Below are 26372 nucleotides of genomic sequence, written 5' to 3'. Positions count from 1 at the left end.
TCACCAACTCCCGGAGTTCACTCAAACTCATGTCCATCAAGTCGGTGATGCCATCCAGCCATCTCATCTTCTGTCATCCCCTTCTCCTTCTACAATTACCTTAAGGTCTCTGTTATCTCATTCTCAGCAAGCCTTCCCTGATCTTCCTTTATCAAAGCTGTTTTTACCTTTCTCTGCTTATGTAATATCTTACCCCATTATAGCCCATTGTATTACAAGGACTAGTTTTAATTATTTTATCTTTAGAGTCTTGACTCCAAGAGGGCAAGTGTATTTGTCTCCCTTACTCTTACATTCCCCACTCCTCACAGAATGCTTATTATCACATAGAAAGAACCCATTAATAATAATCTGCAAAATGAATGAGTGATCTATTTAAAGCAACTTTCTGGACTGCTTGAAACTCTGATTAAAAGGGGAAACAATGCCTGCTTATATATTTAAATATGAAAATATGCGGATTTTTTAGTTTTACATGGCTACGCAGTTAAAATTAGAATTTTTGATATGTTAGATAAACAGAAAGGGTTCATGATATTTCACGTATACTCACACCATTCCAATACTTTACCTCTATTTCTCCACATGAACCACCCCCCTAAAATTCATCTTTCCAAGTTGTTGGCACTTCTCTTCATATATTTTATTGGGCACTTAAACATATAATTTGGAGAATTATCTTTTTTCTTTTCACTACATGTTACTATTTATCACTTACATTATTAACTTCTTAAGTGCATATGTTCAATTTCCCAAAGACTAAAATCTTCTTGAGGGCAGGGTCTTCATGTTATTTTATCTTCATACATTGATATCACAGCACTCAATTCAGTGCTCAATCAATATTACATTAATTGATGTTTAAAATCTATGAATGTTTGAGTGTAAGTTATTTTTATTTATCAACAAAATTTATAATTTTTAAACCATAAGTAGTATTAAAGTCACCTAGTTTACTCACTTCTTTGTAGATCTTCCAAAATGCTAAATTTTGAATTCCACATCAGAAAAGAAGAATATTATCATTTTGAAAACTTTAACTTCTGCCTATATATTTCAGGAAGTAAGTTAAAGTTTAGAAAACCCTCATTTTCTTCCTGCCAGTTACTAGTAACATTTTACATTGTTCCATAAGATAACTGGTATTGACCTAAAAGAAATTTAGTTTATTGCAGCTGTATTTCTCAGAACATAACTATATTGGTTGTTTTCAATGCTGTTTCTATTTACTATTGTACAGACACTGTTTGGAGGGATGCATAATTTGAGATCATTACTGGGTCTGCAATGTAACTAGAAGAGACTCTATTAGATTTATAAAGCACTGGGAACTCAGGAGGGACTGTTGACCAGAGCTCCTTGGTTGCCTTCTACATGGCATCATCATGTGGCTTGGGCTTCTTACAGCATGGTGGCTAAGTGATAACAGGAAGCAGCCAAAAGCAAACATTTCAGGAAGGCAAGGTCTAGTGTGTAGGTGTTACAAGCCTTTGAATGCATCATGGTGGTTGATGATCCATCATGAAAAGTTAAACCCAGAGTAAATACAAAAACGTGCATACCCAGTGGGAAGCAACAGGAGTCCACTCCAGTAGGGAGAAGCTTGTGATTGCTAACATGGTTTAAAATGGAAGGAAAGGTGATAACAGAAAGCAGGCCAACCCTTAATTGATTTTATCATTATTTTTAAATTCTCTATAGACAAAGTCTGCATTCTAGGGCAGATGGCTCCCATCTATAAAAGGCATGAATATTAGATGCATAGTTCCTTTGGGGCGGCCAAAGTAGCAGTCTACCACAGTATGAGAAGTTATTTTAAGGCAACTGATTAAATATAGGAAATAAGGGAGAACAATAAGCCAAAAGTTACAGTGAAGAGTTTCAAGTCTGAATGTCTTAGGATATGGCTTGCTTCTCAGAAACCAAATAACAATAATACTGAAGCCAGGAACTGTGTTAGTAAAATAAGATGTGTTTGGTGTAAGTGCTGATAAAATATACAGGTATAAATTTCCCAAATGTAATTGAAAATATGTCTAACTTATGTTAGGAGGGAATATGAGTTACCTGCATGAGATACTAAAGCATGGAGAGAATGACCTGAAGGAAGCTGAAGCACTGCAGGGGTGCTCACATTTAAAAGCTAGTAGGAGGAACATGAATCAGGAAAAATGACTTAGTGAGAAGGAAGTAGAATGAGGAAAAAGATACCAAAGATGGAGAAAGTTTCAAAAAGTAGGAGATTGTAAACTGGACCAAATTCTAGGGAGATTAACAATAGTGATAGCCACAAATAGGCCAATTATCTTAGGTATGGCATGTTCCTTCCAACAGAATATTTCAGTTGAATAGTGTAGAATAATCAGATTGCAAAGGTTATGGAGGAGGAATAATGAAAATTTAATAATAGTAACTAGCATCTGAGTGATCATTACATAATTTGTACGGGCTTAATATACTCCACGTTCAAGGTCAGGAGGGGCGGCTGTGAGGAGATACCCCTCGTCCAAGGTAAGGAGCAGCGGCTGCACTTTGCTGAAGCAGCCATGAAGCAATATCCCACGTCCAAGGTAAGAGAAACCCAAGTAAGATGGTAGGTGTTGCGAGAGGCATCAGCGGGCAGACACACAAACCATAATCACAGAAAACTAGTCAATCTAATCACATGGACCACAGCCTTGTCTAACTCAATGAAACTAAGCCATGCCATGTGGGGCCACCCAAGACAGGTGGGTCATGGTGGACAGGTCTGACAGAATGTGGTCCACTGCAGAAGGGAATGGCAAACCACTTCAGTATTCTTGCCTTGAGAACCCCATGAACAGTATGCAAAGGCAAAATGATAGGATACTGAAAGAGGAACTCACCAGGTCGGTATCTGCCCAGTATGCTACAGGAGCTCAGTGGAGAAATAACTCCAGAAAGAATGAAGGGATGGATCCAAACCAAAATCAATACCCAGTTGTGTATGTGGCTGGTGATAGAAGCAAGGTCCATTGCTGTAAAGAGAAATATTGCATAGGAACCTGGAATGTCAAGTCCATGGATCAAGGCAAATTGGAAGTAGTCAAACAGGAGATGGGAAGAGTGAACGTCGACATTCTAGGAATCAGTGAACTACAATGGACTGGAATGGGTGAATTTAACTCAGATGACCATTATATTTACTAATGTGGGCACGAATCCCTTAGAAGAAATGGAGTAGCCATCATGGTCAACAAAAGAGTCTAAAATGCAGTACTTGGATGCAATCTCAAAAACGACAGAATGATCTCTGTTCGTTTTCAAAGTAAACCATTCAATATCACAGTAATCCAAGTCTATGCCCCAACCAGTAACATTGAAGAAGCTGAAATTGAACCGTTCTATGAAGACTTACCAGACCTTTTAGAACTAACACCTAAAAAAGATGTCTTTTTCATTATAGGGGACTGGAATGAAAAAGAAGGAAGTCAAGAAAAACCTCGAGTAACAGACAAATTTGGCCTTGGAAAACAGAATGAAGCAGGGCAAAGACTAATAGCATTTTGCCAAGAGAAGGCACTGGTCATAGCAAACACCCTCTTCCAACAACACAAGAAGGTTCTACACATGGACATCACCAGATGGTCAACACCAAAATCAGATTGATTATATTCTTTGCAGCCAAAGATGGACAAGCTCTGTACAGTCAGCAAAAACAAGACTGGGAGCTGACTGTGGCTCAAATCAAGAACTCCTTATTGCCAAATTCAGACTTAAATTGAAGAAAGTAGGGAAAACCACTAGACCATTCAGGTATGACCTAAATCAAATCCCTTATGATTATATAGTGGAAGTGAGACATAGATTTAAGGGCCTAGATCTGATAGATAGAGTGCCTGATGAACTATGGAATGAGGTTCATGACATTGTACAGGAGACAGGGATCAAGACCATCCCCATAGAAAAGAAATGCAAAAAAGCAAAATGGCTGTCTGGGGAGGACTTACAAATAGCTGTGAAAAGAAGAGAAGCAAAAACCAAAGGAGAAAAGTAAAGATATAAACATCTGAATGCAGAGTTGCAAAGAATAGCAAGGAGAGATAAGAAAGCCTTCCTCAGCGATCAATGCAAAGAAATAGAGGAAAACAACAGAATGGGAAAGACTACAGATTTCTTCAAGAAAATTAGAGATACCAAGGGAACATTTCATGCAAAGATTGGCTCAATAAAGGACAGAAATGATATGGAGAAGAAGACATTAAGAAGAGGTGGCAAGAATACACAGAAGAACTGTACAGAAAAAATCTTCATGACCAACATAATCACAATGGTGCGATCACTCATCTAGAGCCAGACATCCTGGAATGTGAAGTCAAGTGGGCCTTAGAATGCATCACTACGAACAAAGCTAGTGGAGGTGATGTGATTCCAGTTGAGCTAGTTCAAATCCTGGAAGATGATGCTGCTACAGTGCTGCACTCAATATGCCAGCAAATTTGGAAAACTCAGCAGTGGCCACAGGATGGAAAACGTCAGTTTTCATTCCAATCCCAAAGAAAGACAATGTGAAAGAATGCTCAAACTACCACACAATTGTACTTATCTCACACGCTAGTAAAGTAATGTTCAAAATTCTCCAAGCCAGACTTCAGCAAGACGTGAACTGTGAAATTGCAGATGTTCAAGCTGGTTTTAGAAAAGGCAGAGGAACCAGAGATCAAATTGCCAACATCCGCCGGATCTTGGAAAAAGCAAGAGAGTTCCAGAAAAACATCTATTTCTGCTTTATTGACTACGCCAAAGCCTTTGACTGTGTGGATCACAATAAAATGTGGAAAATTCTGAAAGAGATGGGAATAACAGACCACCTGATCTGCCTCTTGAGAAACCTATATGCAGGTCAGGAAGCAACAGTTAGAACTGGACATGGAACAATAGACTGGATCCAAATAGGAAAAGGAGTACATCAAGGCTGTATATTGTCACCCTACTTATTTAACTTATATGCAGAGTACATCTTAAGAAATTCTGGGCTGGAAGAAGCACAAGCTAGAATCAAGATTGCTGGGAGAAATATCAATAACCTCAGATATGCAGATGACACCACCCTTATGGCAGAAAGCGAAGAGGAACTAAAAAGCCTCTTGATGAAAGTGAAAGAGGAGAGTGAAAAAGTTGGCTTAAAGCTCAACACTCAGAAAACGAAGATCATGGCATCTGGTCCCATCACTTCATGGGAAATAGATGGGGAAACAGTGTCATACTTTATCATTTTGGGCTCCAAAATCACTGCAGATGGTGACTGCAGCCATGAAATTAAAAGACGCTTACTCCTTGGAAGGAAAGTTATGACCAACCTAGATAGCATATTCAAAAGCAGAGAAATTACTTTGTCAAAAAAGGTCCATCTAGTCAAGGCTATGGTTTTTCCAGTGGTCATGTATGGATGTGAAAATTGGACTGTGAAGAAGCCTGAGCACCAAAGAATTGATGTTTTTGAACTGTGGTGTTGGAGAAGACTCTTGAGAGTCCCTTGGACTGCAAGGAGATCAACCAGTCCATTATAAAGAAGATCAGTCCTGGGTGTTCTTTGGAAGGACTGATGCTAAAGCTGAAACTCCAATACTTTGGCCAGCTCATGCAAAGAGCTGACTCTTTAGAAAAGACTCTGATGCTGGGAGGGATTGGGGGCAGGAGGGGAAGGGGATGACAGAGGATGAGATGGCTGGATGGCATCACCAACTCAATGGACATGAGTTTTGGTAACTCCAGGAGTTGGTGATGAACAGGGAGGCCTGGTGTGCTGCAGTTCATGGGATTGCAATGAGTCAGACACGACTGAGCGACTGAAATGAACTGAATATAACATCTTATTTAAGACAACAATCCTGTGAGGTAGGTCAGAATGACCACATTTATAATGTCAGAAAAGTATCTGAAATTTAGGAACTGTTAAAATAGATTACTTATTTTTTTCCCAGGGTAATACTAGACTTGTCTATTATTGTCTGAGCAATTTAATAAAGTCTGAGAGGCAAAGGTTAAAGAATTTTGCCGAGCAGAGATGAAAATAATTTTGGTGACAGAACAGGTAATGTCTACTGACGTTAACCAATTTGGTAACTAAGCAAGCAGTTTTCTTATAAAATTCTTCCTAAATTGCTGATTTTTCCCAACTTTTAAAACAATCTCTTGCTGATTTTAAAACCTTACTAGTTCCCTCATTGCAGTTTTCTGGATGGAGTAGCAGTCAAGGTCCTGGAAAGCAGGGGCAGTGAACTCGTGACACTCATACACCTACCTGAGTTCCTAATCCAGGTGGCCATATGAGGGAGCAGGCCTTGGCTGAATAACTTTTTCTCCCCTCTGAATCCATATTTTTCCACCCCCATCCCTTTCCTTTCCCTCTATCCCAAGACCAAGGTTTTATAAAACACATTGTATTTGAAGGCTGTGAAATAATTTTCTTGTCTGTGCTACATCCATTTGACCCTCTCCGGATGCCTTCCATGGGAGAAACAGAATATTGGAGAACCAGTGTCTCCTCTTTTTTGCCTTCTGACCTCACTGCAATCAGTATAAGTGAATAAAGACTTGATTGTAACCCTTCGTTTTGGCTCATTAATCTTGCTGGCCATTTCTGTACCTGGCGGCCCATTATGTGTGAAGCACTGAACAAACATTTATTCAGAACAAACCTCCCTGAAATGTGCCATTTAGTACATGAATTATTTTAAGTTAAAGTCAATTGAGTTCCTGCAGGCTCAAGAAAGACTTCTACCCTCTATTACTACTTAGAAGAATTTAAATTGGAGGTCTTTCTCAGAGAAAATTCTTATCTGAGTGAGCCATCTGTATGGCAAGGCAAACATCTCACTAGTCAACATGTGCCTTTTCTTATTTTCCTGTGAATCACTCCCCGTCCTTGGAAGCCCCAGGCCCCCATCCCATCCCTTAGATTAGAATGGCACATATACTTCATTTTACCTTTCTGTCTTTGAACCTCTCATGTATGTGTGGTCTCCATGTGTACAAAATTAAATTTGGTTTCTCTTCTATTCATCTGTTTTGTAACAACTTGATTATGTGACCAGCCAAAATAACCTTTGGATGACAGAATAAAATTCTCCCTAACAGCACAACATTAGGAACTTGATTTAACCAGAAATTTCTGACAATTATGGATACCAGGAAATGGATAGTGGGTAAGGAAGATAGTTTTAGATTGAATTGAACACTTGTGTATACATTCTGGAACAGGAAAAGAAATGAGTGCAGACGGAGATAGTGAAACAGCCAAGGAAAGGGAAAGAAACAGAAGAAATTCTGGGTAGGGAAGAAGGAGTAAGACTGAAGCACAGAGAGGAACAGGCCAACTCAGAAGGAAGGTTACTTTTTTCTCTAAGTCAGGAGAAAAGAAAGAAATATGGAAACACAAATGCAGAAATAGACATAGCAAGGATATTGTTTTGGCAGGTAGCAACAGGTGAAAGAATGAGGGAGTTCTCACTCAGTGACCTCAATCTGCTCAGGAAAATGGAAGACAAGGTCGTGTGCTGAGGATGAAATATTTGAGGTTGATTGGAAGGGACAGGACTGGAGTAGCCACTCAAATGATGCATTAGGGAGGAAACGTGATATAAATACAAGGATTGCTAAGTAGCTGAGAGAGAGCAGTAGTGTCATAACATGGTCCAACAATGCAGTCTGAGACTAGAATGCATAAAAAGGGATTGCTGAGACCCAGGATTGGAAAATCTTCAGGTGGTCACAGGAAAGGGAAAGCAAATCTAAGATTTGAGGGTACTAAGAAAGACGCTCCCCTCAAATGCACGGGAGCAGCAATCTGGGGGTCTCTGTGTTCTCATAGCATCCCATATTTCCACTATCGCAACTTTTCTCAAAAATAGTCATAACTGTTTATTCTGTAAGAGTCCCCCAAGCCAACTATATGCAACCCAAGAGCATAGGCTTGACTTCCTTGCTCACCCTTCAGTGTTTATAATACCCGACATGGTACCAGCCAGACATGTAGTCAGTAAAAAGTTATCTGTTTGGGCCCTGACCAACAGCACTGTGAGCCTTCCAGCTTATATACTGTTCTTATTCTAGTCACAGTCTCCTAGGTTTTTCTCCTGCTGTAGATTCTGATTCTCATGATTTGTGTAGTCCTAGCAAAATGGCTGTCTGGGGAGGCCTTACAAATAGCTGTGAAAAAAAGAGAAGCAAAAAGCAAAGGAGAAAAGGAAAGATATAAACATCTGAATGCAGAGTTCCAAAGAATAGTAAGAAGAGATAAGAAAGCCTTCTTCAGTGATCAATGCAAAGAAATAGAGGAAAACAACAGAATGGGAAAGACTAGAGATCTCTTCAAGAAAATTAGAGATACCAAGGGAACAGAGGACAGAAATGGTATGGACCTAACAGAAGCAGAAGATATTAAGAAGAGATGGCAAGAATACACAGTAGAACTGTACAAAAAAGATCTTCACGACCCAGATAATCACAATGGTTTGATCACTGACCTAGAGCCAGACATCCTGGAATGTGAAGTCAAGTGGGCCTTAGAAAGCATCACTACGAACAAAGCTAGTGGAGGTGATGGAATTCCAGTTGAGCTATTCCAAATCCTGAAAGATGATGCTGCTACAGTGCTGCACTCAATATACCAGCAAATTTGGAAAACTCAGCAGTGACCACAGGACTGGAAAACGTGTTTTCATTCCAATCCCAAAGAAAGGCAATGCCAAAGAATGCTCAAACTACCACACAATTGCACTCATCTCAAACGCTAGTAAAGTAATGCTCAAAATTCTCCAAGCCAGGCTTCAGCAATATGTGAACCATGAACTTCCTGATGTTCAAGCTGGTTTTAGAAAAGGCAGAGGAACCAGAGATCAAATTGCCAACATCTGCTGGATCATGGAGAAAGCAAGAGAGTTCCAGAAAAAAAAAAATCTATTTCTGCTTTATTGACTATGCCAAAGCCTTTGACTATGTGGATCACAATAAACTGTGGAAAATTCTGAAAGAGATGGGAATACCAGACGACCTGATCTACCTCTTGAGAAATTTGTATGCAGGTCAGGAAGCAACAGTTAGAAATGGACATGGAACAACAGACTGGTTCCAAATAGGAAAAGGTGTACGTCAAGGCTGTATATTGTCACCCTGTTTATTTAACTTATATGCAGAGTACATCATGAGAAATGCTGGACTGGAAAACACACGCTGGAATCAAGATTGCCGGGAGAAATATCAATAACCTCAGATATGCAGATGACACCAGCATTATGGCACAGAGTGAAGAGGAACTAAAAAGCCTCTTGATGAAAGTGAAAGAGGAGAGTGAAAATGTTGGCTTAAAGCTCAACATTCAGAAAACAAAGATCATGGCATCCAGTCCCACCACTTCATAGGAAATAGATGGGGAAACAGTGGAAACAGTGTCAAACTTTATTTTTCTGGGCTCCAAAATCACTGCAGATGGTGACTGCAGCCATGAAATTAAAAGACGCTTACTCCTTGGAAGGAAAGTTATGACCAACCTAGATAGCAGAGACATTACTTTGCCAACAAAGGTCCATCTAGTCAAGGCTATAGTTTTTCCGGTGGTCATGTATGGATGTGAGAGTTGGACTGTAAAGAAGGCTGAGCGCCGAAGAATTGATGGTTTTGAACTGTGGTGTTGGAGAAGACTCTTGAGAGTCCCTTGGACTGCAAGGAGATCCAACCAGTCCATTCTGAAGGAGATCAGCCCTGGGATTTCTTTGGAAGCAATGATGCTAAAGCTGAAACTCCAGTACTTTGGCCACCTCATGCCAAGAGTTGACTCATTGGAAAAGACTCTGATGCTGGGAGGGATTTGGGGTCAGGAGGAGAAGGGGACGACAGAGGATGAGATGGCTGGATGGCATCAGTGACTCGATGGACGTGAGTCTCAGTGAACTCTGGGAGCTGGTGATGGACAGGGAGGCCTGGCATGTTGTGATTCATGGGGTTGCAAAGAGTTGGACACGACTGAGCGACTGATCTGATCTGATATGAACATTGACCTGCTTAATGGCTTTGTCTGGTACACTTGTTCTTACCTTTCAGTCTGATTCTTTGATTCTAGAACCATTCTTCTTGCTTGATTTCTAGTTATGAGATATCCCTATCTTGGCTCACTGCTTAAATTCACTGTATGTACTGCCATATTTATGCCCAGTACTTACTACAGTGTGGAGACCAAAGTGGAAACAAAGAAACAGTGGAGTCAAGAGTGGCAAGATGGAAAAAATTACAAAGAACAAATGCAATCACTGTGGCCCACAGCCAGCCACCCTGGAACTAAGTCCTTACCACCACAGTAGGTGGGCACCAAACCTATGATCCCACAGCCCACCTAGCCAGCTCACCTAGCCAGCCACAATCACCTGAATCATCACCAGCTACTCTGGGGACTGTGTGGCCAGTTGTACCAAGCCCAGCCCACCCACACCATACAACCACCTGCCCAGGACCAGCCACAACCACCATCAGGCTGGCACCAACCCTAGGTTCCCTGGGTTACACAGCCAGCCATGCTGGGATCCTACTCACCTACCAGCACGCCATCACTAGGCCCAGTAGCTAGGCCCCAGAGCCAGCTGACTCAGGAACTGGCCACGCCCACCAGTGGGGTCCAAATAAACCTCATGACAGGCCCTGCAGACAGCCATGCAGAGACCAAGCCCTGCCCACCCACAGACAAGAAAAGGAAATAAAGGGACTCTAAATGAGAAGAAGTAAATCTGTCAATGTTTGCAGATGACATGATAACTATATATAGGAAATACTAAAGATGCCACCAGAAAACCATTAGAACTTAAAAGAATTCAGCACGCTTTCAGGATACAAGATTAGTATACAGAAATCTGTTGTGTTTCTATACACTAACAATGAACTATCAGAAAATGAACTCAGGAAACAATCCCATTTACAAGTGCATTAAAAAAATAAATCTAACAAAGGAAGTAAAATAACTGTACTTGGAAAACTACAAGACATTAATGAAAAAAAAACAAAGACAACACAAATAAATGGAAAGAGGTACTGTGCTCATGGATTGAAAGAAGTATTTTTAAAATGACCACACTACCCAAGGCTATCTACAGCTTCAAAGCAAAATAGACAGCTATGTGCTAAAGAATTAAACTGAACTATTTTCTCATGTCATATACATATAAAATTTCAAAATGGATTAAATAAATAAAAGATATGAAACCATAATACTCTAAGAAAACATAGCTAATGTACATGCTGACTTCAATCTCAGGAATGTTATTTCTAATCTGTCTCCCCCCACAAAGGAAGCAAAAGCAAAAATAAACAAATAGGAATACATCAAAAAGCTGTTGCACAGCAAAGGAAACTATCAACAAAACAAAAACGTAACCAACTGAATGGGAGTAGATATTTGCAAACAATGTATCTGATAAGGGGTTAATGTCCAAAATATACACAGAACTCATACAACAGTCAATAAAAATAAAATATAAATAACCCATATGAATTGGGCAGAAGACCTAAATAGACATTTTTCCAAATTAGACATACGTATGACCAAGGCTATGGTTTTTCCAGTAGTCATGTATGGATGTGAGAGTTGGACTGTGAAGAAGGATGAGCACTGAAGAATTGATGCTTTTGAACTGTGGTGTTGGAGAAGACTCTTGAGAGTCCCTTGGACTGCAAGGAGACCCAACCAGTCCATTCTAAAGGAGATCAGTCCTGGGTGTTCTTTGGAAGGAATGATGCTAAAGCTGAAAGTCCAGTACTTTGGCCACCTCATGTGAAGAGATGACTCATTGGAAAAGACTCAGATGCTGGGAGGGATTGGAGGCAGGAGCAGAAGGGGACGACAGAGGATGAGATGGCTGGATGGCATCACTGACTCGATGGACGTGAGTCTCAGTGAACTCTGGGACTTGGTGATGGACAGGGAGGGCTGACATGCTACAATTCATGGGGTCGCAAAGAGTCAGACACGACTGAGCGACTGAACTGAACTGATGACCAAACAGCACATGAAAAAATGCTCAACATCACTAATCATGGTAGATCTGAAACTAATATTGAATATAGTACTATGTCAATTATACTTCAATTAAAAAATGAATAAATGTAATCTTGTGGATCAGAGGAGATAAAGCCAATGACTCATGTAGCCCAAGCAGCTTAGCTCTGGCACTTACAGATTTCTGGAGACAAAGAAGTGAGACTGAGACTTGAAAAGTAGTCATATTTCCTCAATTATATTTATGCTCATAAGCATGGTAGAATGTAATTATTACCAAGGGACTTATGGATTTAGGGCTGATCTAATATTTAAGATTAAAGTTGTAAGCCATGGATTCATGAATGTTTGCTGAAAATCCATTGCATGATTATGTACAACCCAAGAATACCCAGAGCAATAAAGAAAAGAATAGTCACTGCTTTCAAGAAGTAGGTAATCTCTGAAAGACAGATGCATGAATATACCTAGGGCAGAGATATCTTCAGATGGTTAAGGGAGAGTTTCTTCCCCTGGAAGTATCAAAGGGGACTTTCAGAGTAGGTGTCATTATGGCAAGTCCTAAAAGATGATAGAAGTTTGCAAGATAAAAACGTTCTTCAGACATAGAAAGAAATACACCTCTGAATACATCACTGTGAAAGAGCATGGTTCATTTGGTAAACCATGGGTATTCTGGAATGATTGGCACATAGAAGAGGTTTTAGAGAATGACAGAAGGTGAAACTAAAAAACAACAACAACAAAAAGAAGCAAGCAGAAATTAGATGATTAAGGCCCCTGCCATGCTAAGACACTTGGAATTTTTTGCTCTAGGTAGGAAGTAAGACTTCATAAAAGAATTCAGAAACAGGAAATTTTCAGCCAAGGGAATAGAGAACTCAAAGATAACAGTCCTCTTTTTCTGATATTAACTGGGTAAAATGCAGAAATGTAAGTATTTTATATGGTGTTTTATAGAACTAGCATCAATTTGTGGAATTTAAGAAATGCTCTACATAAGGAGGATCTTTTATTTCATGTAGGCTAACAATGAAATAGCACTGTGAGGTGGTGAGTTTCTTACCACAGGAGGTATTAAAGTAGAGGTTTTAATCTATCTATAAAAGGCACACAAAAAATGTAAAGTGGGAAGTAGAAAAGACAACCAATAACATGTATTCCCTCTTAGATTGTAAGATTTTCTATTTCTTCTGTACTTGGGTATGCCAGTATGTTACATGCTGCATAGATATTGAGCAACTGATTGTCTATAGCAAAATACAAAATTAACTCTGAGATAAGCCTTTAAAAGCAGTTTCTAGACCTCACTGACTTTGTGGAAATATATTTATAAATCAAATTTCATTGTATAAAGAACTCAGACTTCAGAAGCTGAGATTTCAAGTTAAAAGTACAAAGGGGAAAGCTCTCAAATTATAGCTAAAATAGTTTACCATTCCTAAAAGTCTATTTTCCAATATTAAGAATAATTTAGCCTTTCATGAAGACAAAGTCAATTATATTAAGTATTTTAAAACTGCCTTCTCACAAATTGGGTTTATAGCATGGCTGTGTTCTTTAACAAGAAAATTGTTCCCATATTTTTCTTAATCTAAATTATCTTACTTGAATTATTTTCCATGGAGATTAAAGTTAAACGGTATATCAATCTTATTTTTCACCTCATATACAATGAATTCTCAGAGTTGCATTTAGCTTATCAATATGTTTAATAACATACAACTGTTCCTGCTAATTTTAACTATATAAAGGTGATCAAACAGATGGAAATCTATGAATGGTGTTATTTTTATAGCTCTTTTTTGATCAATAAAATATTTGACAAACTAGTCTTTGTTTTAATGAAATCAATTCATGAGAATCTTGGAACTGGTTCTTTAATATTGTTATGTCTTAAATATACTTGACTTGATTTTACCTGGAATTGTACCACACAGAGTAAATACTGGTTTAATTAGCAGAGCCTCCTCAGACTAACTCAGATCATAATTAAAACAAGAAAAAATATAATACAACCAGGGAAATTTGGGGGTTTTGTGTTGCATTTTGTAAGCCTTTTTAACTCAGGAAATTTAAAGTGAGTCTCTTTTGACAGTTTGAATTTACATGGTCATGTCCTCATTCTCTCATCACATACTATTATCATAAACTATTCCTATACTGTATGAATGGTCTAGGAGGTGTTTCCATAGCCTGACCACTCATTAGAATCAAAAACCAGAAAAAAATTTTTTTTTTAATTTCTAGGCTTCACCTAAGATCTAGAAATATCACATGTAAAGCTGTGAGATTTACATATTTTTTAAAAAGTTCCCGGTGGGGAACTGATAGAGCAGATCTATGGACTGATGTTGAGTCCAGATTTAACCTGAGTTCCACAGTTGTTCTCAAAGTTCAATATCAAAAATTTCTTGTATCAAGTTTCTCTCTACTTCTATGAATTGTATTTAAGTTTCTCCAGTACTTTTCTACCACCTGCACAGCCTCGACTTCGGGATCTCTTCCCCTTCCTGATCTTAAAGCCCCGAGATATGCTCAGTGCCCTCCTTCTCCATAAAACCCCAAAATCTTGTCCTCTATATTTCACCATCTATGGGAGAGAGATTTCTAATTTTCACTCTTTTTGCCAATGAATTTTGGATTACATTAACTTCTTATGTACTAGCCTTTATTTTTTTTTTAATAACCAAACACAAGCCCATTTAATAAATACATTTTGAACGATTCTTTTACCAACATTTTACATTCCCTCTCCTCTATCTCTCCTTTATTATCCAGTTGCTAATTTTTTTTAATTTTATTTTATTTTTAAATTTTACATAACTGTATTAGTTTTGCCAAATATCAAAATGAATCCGCCACAGGTATACATGTGTTCCCCATCCTGAACCCTCCTCCCTCCTCCCTCCCCATTCCATCCCTCTGGGTCGTCCCAGTGCACCAGCCCCAAGCATCCAGTATCATGAAACTGGAGCCTATTATACAGAGTGAAGTAAGCCAGAAAGAAAAACACCAATACAGTATACTAATGCATATATATGGAATTTAGAAAGATGGTAACAATAACCCTGTGTACGAGACAGCAAAAGAGACACTGATGTATAGAACAGTCTTATGGACTCTGTGAGAGAGGGAGAGGGTGGGAAGATTTGGGAGAATGGCATTGAAACATGTAAAATATCATATATGAAACGAGTTGCCAGTCCAGGTTCGATGCACGATACTGGATGTACTAGCCTTTACTTTGATAGTCTCATAGGACCAAATCAGTTGATATGAAAATGCATAGGTAGAGACACAGCACCCTCTTTTGGCCCTGATAATTATCCTTTTAAATTTACTTTTATAAACATATCAAAGGCCTTTAGTAGCTTAACTGTTCATGATTTATGCCTTATGGTCCATATCATTGCCCTACATATTAACCTGCTCCCATATAACACATTCACTCCTACTCATTTATAGTGAATCTCTGCATCATAATTGTACTGCCTGTAATCGTCTCTCAAAACACAATTTCCTCAATGCTTAAACATGAGTTTCTTCAAACCCAGCCTATCTGCTGTCAATGCTCATTTCTTAAAGACAGCATCTGAGGTCTAACCTTGCCAGAGCTTTGACACAGAATAATCACCTTTATGACATGTACAAATTCCACTGAACATCTTGATGGGATTCTCATTGTGTCAGGGAAAATCTAACTTCTGGTCTGCTCGCACCAGAAAGTTTCTTTTGCCTTATGTAAGCTATGAAAAATCTTCCCTTCCTTACAACTACTATATGATATTTTCTTAAAGTAAATCAATATGGATTGTTTGCATCCATCTCCATTTATTTAGTTTTAAAATAAAAGCCCAAAGAACAAAAGGATGGTTGAATTTGGATATCCTATTTTCAAGGATCAGCATACTCCATTATTTCTGAGGTATGGGATAAGCCAAGGGAATTCTTTGCTCTGGTACTAGCAAGAATGAAGTTGTGAAGATCAAAGGAATTCAGTGACACAAAAAGAGCCCTGCTTGCATATTTTGATTAACAGCAGTCTTTTCACAGCTTTTTCTCAGTAACTACAGCATTGTGGCTGTCAGTACCCTTATGCAAATAAACCTGGATCTGAAAGCTTATTATGTAACCACATGCACCCCTAGTGTAACTATACAGCTCACCACTTGCATTTCATCCTGTAGCTCTATCACCCTTTATCTTACTTTTCATGTCCTTAAAAAATATAGAGAGGACTAGAGAATATGCTCGTTCTTCCTGGTGGCCTTGTGTATCCCTTAATGCTATAGGAAATACACAACACAACAATTTCACAGGTTACTAAAGCCATCGTGAGGGTCTGAATGTACACTAAATAACATTAATCAAGGCACTGACTGTGCAGAAAAGTTTTGATAAATGCTGGAAAGAGCTAATGATAAATTAAAATAACCAAGCTTGCCCCCTGTAAACTGACAAATTAGAGGGTGAATCAAGCTCATTTCTAGGCTCTACTAATAAACAAACTCTATATATTTCAGAAAATTATCTTCACTAATACAATGATCTAATTTCTTGACAAATTCTAGATTTTTAGAGTCAAAAGAGCCTTTGGAAATCATCTAAATAAGTCTTTCACACATATAAAAATTGGGAATGAGACAGGAGTTAACTGGCTTGTACAAGGCCACATACAAATCTAGTTTGAAAAGTAATTAATTCTACTTTTCTGTTGCTATCTTACCAAACAACTCTATACCAAAAATCTTCTACACCCTCAACTTTACTAGATCTTTTTGGGAATACTCAAACTTGGAAGAAGCATTTCTGGAGATAAGAAAGAGAACATTACTCTTCATTCAATAAGAAACATGAAATTGGGAGTATTTAGTGAGAGCTGATACAGAAATTACTTCAATAAAGTCAACTGTAATGAATCAATGACTTTGAGATCTATATATAAACATTTAATGCCATCAAAAATTAGAAATAAAAACAAATGCTGTGAAAGAACCCATCAAAAAAGGATTAATAATAACTCAAGGAATGTTTCAGTTATTATATTACACAGGAAATTCAATGCAGTTTCCCCAAGTTCCTCCACAATCTCTCACACAAGAAAAGTTCTATTCAGGCCTCCTACTATTGACAAAATAATAAAATGCATGGAGCTTCCCACCTTGTACCAAGAAGCTCATTGAAAAAAATTACTGTGTTAGTTATAGGGATAGTTACTAATAATATACTTCAGGTTTCCTATGTACAGCTCTATATTCTATCTTAAATAATAGAGAAAAATAAAGCACCCACTTCCAGCACTTGGCCTGTCAGGCTGTCCCAATTGATAGAGAAAATTTTCTTCATCATCTTCATTGTAAATGGTCTTACATGTTAAACAACATCCACCCAGAATGCAAAAAAGCAATGATTATGATTGCATCAGGGTCAGTGAGTCAGTCAGTTCAGTCGCTCAGTCATGTCCGACTCTTTGCAACCCCATGAACTGCAGTATGCCAGGCCTCCCTATCCATCACCATCTCCTGAAGTTCACTCAAACTCAGATCCATTGAGTCAGTGATACCATCCAGCCATCTCATCCTCTGTCATCCCCTTTTCCTCCTGCCCCCAATCCCTCCCATCATCAGTCTTTTCCAATGAGTCTACTCTTCGCATGAGGTGGCCAAAGTACTGGAGTTTCAGCTTTAGCATCATTCCTTCCAAAGAACACCCAGGACTGATCTCCTTTAGGATAGAGTGGTTGGATCTCCTTGCAGTCCAAGGGACTCGCAAGAGTCTTCTCCAACACCACAGTTCAAAAGCATCAATTCTTCAGCCCTCAGCTTTCTTCACAGTCCAACTCTCACATCCATAATGACTACTGGAAAAACCATAGCCTTGATTAGAAGGACCTTTGTGGGCAAAGTAATGTCTCTACTTTTCAATATGCTATCTAGGTTGGTCATAACTTTTCTTCCAAGGAGTAAGCATCTTTTAATTTCATGGCTTCAGTCACCATCTGCAGTGATTTTGGAACCCCCCCAAAATAAAGTCTGACACTGTTTCCACTGTTTCCCCATCTATTTCCCATGCAGTGATGGGACCAGATGCCATGATCTTTGTTTTCTGAATGTTGAATTTTAAGCCAACTTTTTCACTCTCCTCTTTCACTTTCATCAAGAGGCTTTTTAGTTCCTCTTCACTTTCTGCCATAAAGGTGGTGTCATCTGCATATCTGAGGTTATTGATATTTCTTCTGGCAATCTTGATTCCAGCTTGTACTTCTTTCAGCCCAGTGTTTCTCATGATGTACTCTGCATAGAAGTTAAATAAGCAGGGTGACAATATACAGCCTTGACATACTCATTTTCCTATTTGGAACTAGTCTATTGTTCCATGTCCAGTTCTAACTGTTGCTTCCTTACCTGTATACAGGTTTCTCAAGAGGCAGGTCAGGTGGTCTGGTATTCCCATCTCTTTCAGAATTTTCCACAGTTTATTGTGATCCACATAGTCAAAGGCTTTGGCATAGTCAATAAAGCAGAAATAGATGTTTTTCTGGAACTCTCTTGCTTTTTCCATGATCCAGCAGATGTTGGCAATTTGATCTCTGGGTCCTCTGCCTTTTCTAAAACCAGCTTGAACATCTGGAAGTTCACGGTTCACATATTGCTGAAGCCTGGCTTGGAGAATTTTGAACATTACTTTACTTGCGTGTGAGATGAGTGCAATTGTGTGGTAGTTTGAGCATTCTTTGGCATTGCCTTTCTTTGGGATTGGGATGAAAACTGACCTTTTCCAGTCCTGTGGCCACTGCTGAGTTTTCCAAATTTGCTGGCATATTGAGTGCAGCAGTTTCACAGCATCATCTTTCAGGACTTGAACTAGCTCAACTGGAATTCCATCACCTCCACTATCTTTGTTCATAGTGATTCTTTCTAAGGCCCACTTGATTTCATATCCAAAGCTAAAGATACTGTGGCATGACTGACTCCTGATAATATCAGTTCATAAAGTTGATGAATAAATACATTTTGGACAAAAGAAGGACATCAAACTAAATATATGTGAGAATTCTGCACCTATGAAATGAAAGCTAGGTGATTTTTCTTTAATCATTAATTGTTATTAAAGAACAAAATAAACAAATGTATTCACCTGACTGAAAGACAGTTTGATGAAATTTTATGTGGAATTTAATTTTCATAGCTTTTAATCCCCCCCAAGTTCTAAGAAAAAAATACCATCTGCCAAATATTAAGAAAAATTAAAAGCTAGAGACCATTATAGTCTTTGAAAGACATTAAATGAATCCTTCTCTTTATAACTTGGAATTTGTCAGACCAAAATACAATATTTTCCACAAATCATAAGGAGTTTACAGGGCAGCATATTATTGACATATGCCCCTCAAAGCTGACAATGTGTGAGGTTCTGTTTTTAAACAGCTTTCCATTCACAATCTGGTTTTATGTATTAAGCCACTGACATACAAGTAAATTAAAAAGATTAATGATTGCTTCTATTATTACTTGCAATCTCCAGAGATACACAAACAACTGGGGGAAAAATAAAGTTTTCAGTTAATTATCAGTCAACTGATAATAATTTCAGTTCAACAGAGCAATCGTTGTTTTCCTTACAAGAAAATAGCATATTTTCTGCCACCATTTCTACATTCAAAAATCTTGTGCTGAGCCAGGAATAAATAGAATATATGGACAGGTGAATTACCAGTATTTAAATTGAATCAGTAATTTCAAAACTTCCAACAAATGTCCAGGACCAGATGGCTTCACAGATGAATTCTACCTAATACTGAGTGGAAAGACAACATCTATGATTCTGAAACTACTATAAAAAGTTGAAGGAATACTCCTGAACTCATTCTATGAGGCCACCATTACCCTGACACCAAAACCAGACAAAGATATCACAAAGAAATAAATTACAGCCAAAATCACTGATGAACAGAGATGAAGAAATCCTCTGCAAAATTAACAGTAGACCAAATCTAATAATACATTAAAGGATCACACACCATGATCAAGTGGGATTTATCCCAGGGATGCAAGGATTTTTCAATATTGACAAATTAATCAATGTGATAGACTACATTAGCAAATTAAAGAACACAAATCATACTATAATTTTAATAGGTGAAGAAAATGCTTTGACAAAATCTTGAGGATAAAAATTGTCCAGAAACTAGGCATGGATTGAACATATCTCAAAATAAAAAGACCATATATGACAAACCCACAGATAATATCATATCCAATGGTGAAGACCTGAAAGCATTCCCCTCTAATATCAGGAACAAGAGAAAGATGCTCACTTTTACCTCTTTTATTCAACAGTTTTGGAAGTCCTATCCACAGGATTCAGACAATAAAAACAAATAAAAGGAATCCAAATTGGAAAGGAAGACGTAAAACTGTGTCACTGTTTGCAGATAACATTATACTATATATAGAAAATTCTAATGATGCCACCATAAACCACTAGAGCTCATCAATGAATTCAGTAAAGGTGTGACCACAATTAGCAAAATAATCTTAAGAAAAACAGAGTTGGGGGACTCACACTCCATAACTTCAAACTACAGTAATCCAAACAGTATGATACTGGCACAAAAACAGACACATAGATCAATGGAATAAAATACAGAGCCCAAAAGTAAACCTATGCACTGAGGTCCATTAAACCAAGACACGGTCATGGCTCAGTGGGTAACGAATATGCCTGTAATGCCAGAGACACAGGAGGCGTGGGTTTGATCCCTGGTCAGGAAGATTCCTCCAGAGTAGGAAATGGCAACACTCTCCAGTATTCTTGCCAGGAGAGAATAATTCCATGGACAGAGGAGCCTTGTGGGCCCTAGTCCATGGGATCACAAAGAATTGGACGTGACTGAGCACATGAACAATAATGGCAAGGAGAAGAGACAGTCACTTCAATAAGTGGTGCTGGGAAAACTGGACAGCTACATGTCAAATAATAAAATTAAGACATTCTCTACATCATATGTGCTTCCCAGGTGGTGCAGTGGTAAAGAATCTGCCTGCCAATGCAGGAGACACAGGAGACGCAGGTTCGATCCCTGGGTCAGGAAGATCCCATGGAGTAGGAAATGCAACCCACTCCAGTATTCTTGCCTGAAAATTTTCATGGACAGGGGAGCCTGGCATGCTACAGTCTGTGGGGTCACAAACAGTCCAAAGAGTTGAACACGACTGAGCACACACACACACAACATCATGTACAAAAATAAACTCAAAAATGGATTAAAGATCTACATGTAAGACCAGAAACTATAGAACTCCTAGAGGAAAACACTGGCAGAACATTGTTTGATATAAATTGTGGCAATTTATATTTTTTGAATCCATCTCCTAGAGTAACAGAAATAAAAGCAAAATAAACAATTAGGACCTAATTAAACTGAAAACTTTTGGCACAGCAAAAGAAACTATGAAATCCAAAGACAGCCTACAGAATGGGAGAAACTATTTGCAAATGGTGCAACTGACAAGGGATTAATTTCCAAGATACACAAATAACTCCTACTGTTTAATATAAAAAAATCAAATAGCTCAATCAAAAAATGAGCAGAAGATATAAACAGACATTTCTCTAAAGATGATATACAAATGGCCAACAGGAACATGAAAAGATGCTCAATATTGCTAATTATTAGAGAAATGCAAATCAAAACTACAATGAGGCACCACTCACACCAGTCATAATGGCCATCATCAGAAAGTTTATAAATAATAAATGCTGGAGAGGATGTAGAGAAAAGGAAACCCTCCAACACCACTAGTGGTAATATAAATTGGTACAATCACTATGGAAAACAGTATGGAGGTGCCTCAAAAAACTAAGAATAGAGGTATCATGCTGCTGCTGCTAAGTTGTTTCAGTCGTGTCTGACTCTGTGCAACCCCATAGACGGCAGCCCACCAGGCTCCCCTGTCCCGGGAATTCTCCAGGCAAAAACACTGGAGTGGGTTGCCATTTCCTTCTCCAATGCATGAAAATGAAAAGTGAAAATGAAGTCACTCAGTCACGTCCAACTCTTCGCGACCCCATGGACTGCAGCCTACCAGACTCCTCCATCCATGGGATTTTCCAGGCAAGAGTACTGGAGTGGCGTGCCATCGCCTTCTCTGAGAGGTATCATATGATCCAGCAATTACACTCCTAGGCATATATCTGGAAAAGATGAAAACTCAAATTCTAAAAGATAAATTTACCCCAATATTTGTAGCAGCACTATTTATAATAGCCAAGACACAGAAGCAACCTAAACTTCCATCAACAGATGAACAGATAAAGATGTGGTATACACACACACACACACACACACACACACACACACACACAAAATGCGATATTACTCAGAAATAAAAAAGAATGAAATAACACCATTTGCAGCAACATAAATAGATCTAGGGATTATCATATTAAGTGAAGTTAAGTCAGACAGAAAAACAAATATATCACTTAATGTGAAATCTAAACAATGATACAATTGAACTTATTTACAAAACAGAAACAGACTTGGAGACAATAGAAAACAAACTTATGGCTACCAAAGGGGAAAGGGGCAGGGAAGTGATAAGCTAGGAGTTTGAAATTAACTGATACCCCGTACTATATATATAAAATATATAAGAAACAATGATTTATTGTGCCACAGGGAACTATATTCAATAACTTATAATAACCTATAATGAGAAAGAAACTGAAAAATAATATATAACTTAATTTCTCTGAAACTATAACACTGTAAATAAACTATACTTCAATCTGAAAAAGTCTCAGTATCCATTGTCCATTTCCAACTAAGCTATAAACTATAAATGCTCAAGATGGCCCATACCAAGAATTCATCTTAATGTAAATGACATTTTTAAAGACAGTATATTCACATGCCCATTTGAGTTATAAGATAGCACAAGTTTTGCAATGAGAAGCACCAATGTTCTCCTTAGTTGCCAAGCCAACTATTCAGTCATCAGAGTTCTTTGCTTTAACTACTTGTCTTTACTTCTGATTGTTACCTTCAGAGCACTAAATAATATCCTTAGCTCTCCTTTTATTTCTTCATTGACTTTCACCCCTCTATCTATTCCCTACTATAAAAAAAAATAGGATTTATTTCTTTAGGATACCTGTTCTTAATCTTTTTTATTTTTGAGAGATATTAAATTTTTCAGTTCTTCTATTGCTTGCCTTGGTAAAGTTGAGTGTTATACATAAAAAACTCTATACTTGGATATCAACTTTAAATAATAAGTTGTTCACTATGCAAAATCTTTGTTTCTATTCTTTTTTTCCTGCCTGTCTTCCTAACTGTGATCTCCCAGTTTCTGCCCTTTTCTGTTTTCACATTGTTAACAGTAATAGCATATACATTTTATTTTGTAAGCTTAATTACATTATCTATGTTTTGATGAAAAGTTGATCATAAAGTTGAAAATGGTAATAAACAAAAGTTACATTGACAGGTCTATAAAATTATTCATTCACTACAGGAAAAATAAGGTTGATTCTAAGAAGCTATAGAATATCTGGTTTTGTTTCCTCAACCGGCCTATTAACTGAATGGCAAAGCAACTTGAGCTATCTCTAATGGAAAGGGTTTGTTGCCTGAGAGGCTAACTTTAGGATGCAGAGCAAGAAGTCAGTGGACAGACTCCCCCACACAACCACATGGGTCAAATGAGATGTACTTCACTTCACAATGCCAACACCCACCCTAAGGTTTTCCTTTAATTTCTTTAGAACACTGATTCTCAATGCATGCTCCTCAGAATAGCAGTGGCAGCAGCAGCACCTAGAACTTGTTAGAGCTGTAAATTCTTGCTGTCTACTCCAGAGCTACTAAATCAGAAACTGAGAGCAAGGCACAGTGATCTGTGTTTGAACAAGGCTCCAGGTTATCATGAGGCAGACTAGGGTTTGAAAACCACTGCTTTAGAGAGAACCCTCTAGGGTTTGGCATTGACACAAATGTGAACTATGGTAAGATAGAAATAAGGTAAAATGTTTGTCACAGCTGGTCTAAACCTTTAATAATTCTACTCTTTTTTTTTTTTAGCACACCCTCATTCTTACCTGGTATCTCAGCTGGTAGAGAATCTGCCTACAATGCAGGAGACCCTGGTTCAATTCCTGGGTTAGGAAGATCCTCTGGAGAAGGGATAGGCTACTACTCCAGTATTCTTAGACTTCCCTGGTGGCTTAGCTGGTAAAGAATCCACCTACAATGTGGGAGACCTGGGTTCGATCCCTGTGTTGGGAAGATCCCCTGGAAAAGGGAAAGGCTACCCACTTCAGTATTCTGGCCTGGAGAATTCCATGGACTGTATAGTTCATGGGGTCACAAATCATTGGACACGAATGAGCGACTTTCACTCATTCTTACCATTTGGACCAGATTATCAAAATCATGAATTTTCTATGGGGTTCTTTGCAATGATGTACTGGTAAATGTACAGTAGCTAATGAGAAGGAAAATAGCCCAGATTTGTGCTCCCAGTACGGCCAATTTCAAGCTACCCACATGGTATCTGTGAAGTCACAGTTAGGAAGAGATGATCACAATTCCAGGTCATTGAGACCTGGCTCCACCACATCACTGGTTCCCTGGGAAAATCAGTTCTCTGCAGTACTTTTCTGCCTTCATAAGCTTTTTGTCTTAGAGAAGTTCTATTAACATCTCTTTCAACTATTGATACTTTATGATTAAAGATTTTATCATCTTTTGTAATTTTTTACTGGGCTTCTATGGTAGTTCCATTGGTAAAGAATCTATCTGCAGTGCAGGAGACCTGGGTTCAATTCCTGGGTCAGGAAGATCCCCTAGAGAAGGAAATGGCAACCCACTCCAGTATTCTTACCTGGAAAATCCTATGGACAGAGGAACATGGCAGGCTACCATGGGGTTGCAAGAAACGGACATGACTTAGCAACTAAAACACCACCGATTCTTTACTAATATTCCACTGGGATTTCAAATGCATATGTTCAGCTTGTTACCATAAGGCAGAGCCTGAAAATATGTTTATCCAAAGTTTATGAGGCAGGAGGAGAAGGGGATGATAGAGGAGGAGATGGTTGAATAGCAACACCGACTTGATGGACATGAGTTTGAGTAGGCTCTGGGAGTTGGCAGTAGTCCATGGGGTAGCAAAGAGTCAGACATGACTGAGTGACTGAACTGAAAGTTTTTAACCCTACTGCACTGGTCAAAAAAAGAAAAGTGGCCATTCACCAATGTGTTGTTAACATTACTATTTGTATTATAAGAAGGCAGTGAATTCCATGTTAATAACAGCACTGAAATTTGAGTAGTCCTCTATAGATGAATCATTCATCTGTTCAGTCAACAAATATTCAAATTCCTTCTATATGTAAAGAATTGATTAGGAAGATACAAATAAACAAAAAAGACTAAAATTATAATGGGCCCTAAAATTGTTATACTGGGGACACTGGGGTGACGAAAGTATGAAGGTCAGCCCAGAATGGGTAAATCACATAAGAGCAGCTAAAATAGCTTGGGGATAGGAGTACTGACCCAGCTCTGCTCTCTCCCTAATAAAATGGGTAGGGAGAAATTTATGAGACTCATTTCAACCACAGAAATCACACACATTATAAAGCAAACATAAATAGCACAATGGGAATATATTGCATATGATTTCTCACAAGAATCATGGTACATATATCTTTGATATTCCAGATATACGGTTACTATTTAGTTACTCAGAAAACAGTGGAACAGAATCCCCTAAAAAGATACATCTTAAGATAACAACACTAAACCTTCTATGACTTACTTACCTCACCAGCAATGAGCTCATTCCCAGACACACGTCTTTTTGACCATGAAGCACAGTGTGATCTCTAGCAAGGAGCATGGAGTTGAAGTCTTAAATATGCTTGCACATCTTGATCAGCCTCTCCCCACTTCATAGCTTTGGCACATTCATAACCAGTCAAAGTTTCCTCATCTATGAAATTAATTTTGTAATAGTACTTCAGAAACTTGCCAAAAGAATCGAAATAATGCAAAGGTAAGGTGCACAGTAAAAGCTTACGGAATGTTTGCTACATAGATTTCATCGTGCTCTATTCTGCTTCTTTGTACTATAGTCCATGATGTCTTCTACTCATTCATCTTTGACACTACAAACTGTGACGATTTACAACTTCCTTCTCTCTCTTTTTTTAAACAAAATATGCTGCATTTCAGCTCTCAAAAACTTCTAATTTATAGTGAGGAAAGTTTCCTCACTCAGAAAAAATTCTCTGCTCACCCAGAAAAAAATCTCTGCTCACTCTACTCTGCATGTGTGCTAAGTTGCTTCAG

At 38.3% G+C, this 26372-nt stretch overlaps 1 long non-coding RNA gene across 1 annotated transcript in view; it reads right to left on the bottom strand.

Annotated features, from left to right (window-relative positions):
* The window catches only part of LOC129636535 (uncharacterized), a 29589-nt gene extending 3632 nt beyond the window's left edge, over positions 1-25957 (bottom strand). Inside the window, exons 1-2 of the long non-coding RNA XR_008706985.1 lie at positions 25844-25957; positions 2868-2999 (exon numbers count right to left, since the gene is read on the bottom strand). This is a non-coding gene — a long non-coding RNA (uncharacterized LOC129636535). The remainder of the gene's footprint in view (positions 1-2867; positions 3000-25843) is intronic.
* Between the last annotated feature and the right edge of the window lie 415 nt (positions 25958-26372).

Source organism: Bubalus kerabau, chromosome 22 (genome assembly GCF_029407905.1).
Source record: "Bubalus kerabau isolate K-KA32 ecotype Philippines breed swamp buffalo chromosome 22, PCC_UOA_SB_1v2, whole genome shotgun sequence".
Classification (NCBI taxonomy): Eukaryota; Metazoa; Chordata; class Mammalia; order Artiodactyla; family Bovidae; genus Bubalus; species Bubalus kerabau.
Note: the sequence above shows the minus strand (reverse complement) of the source record. Positions and strands in the feature narration are given on the sequence as shown.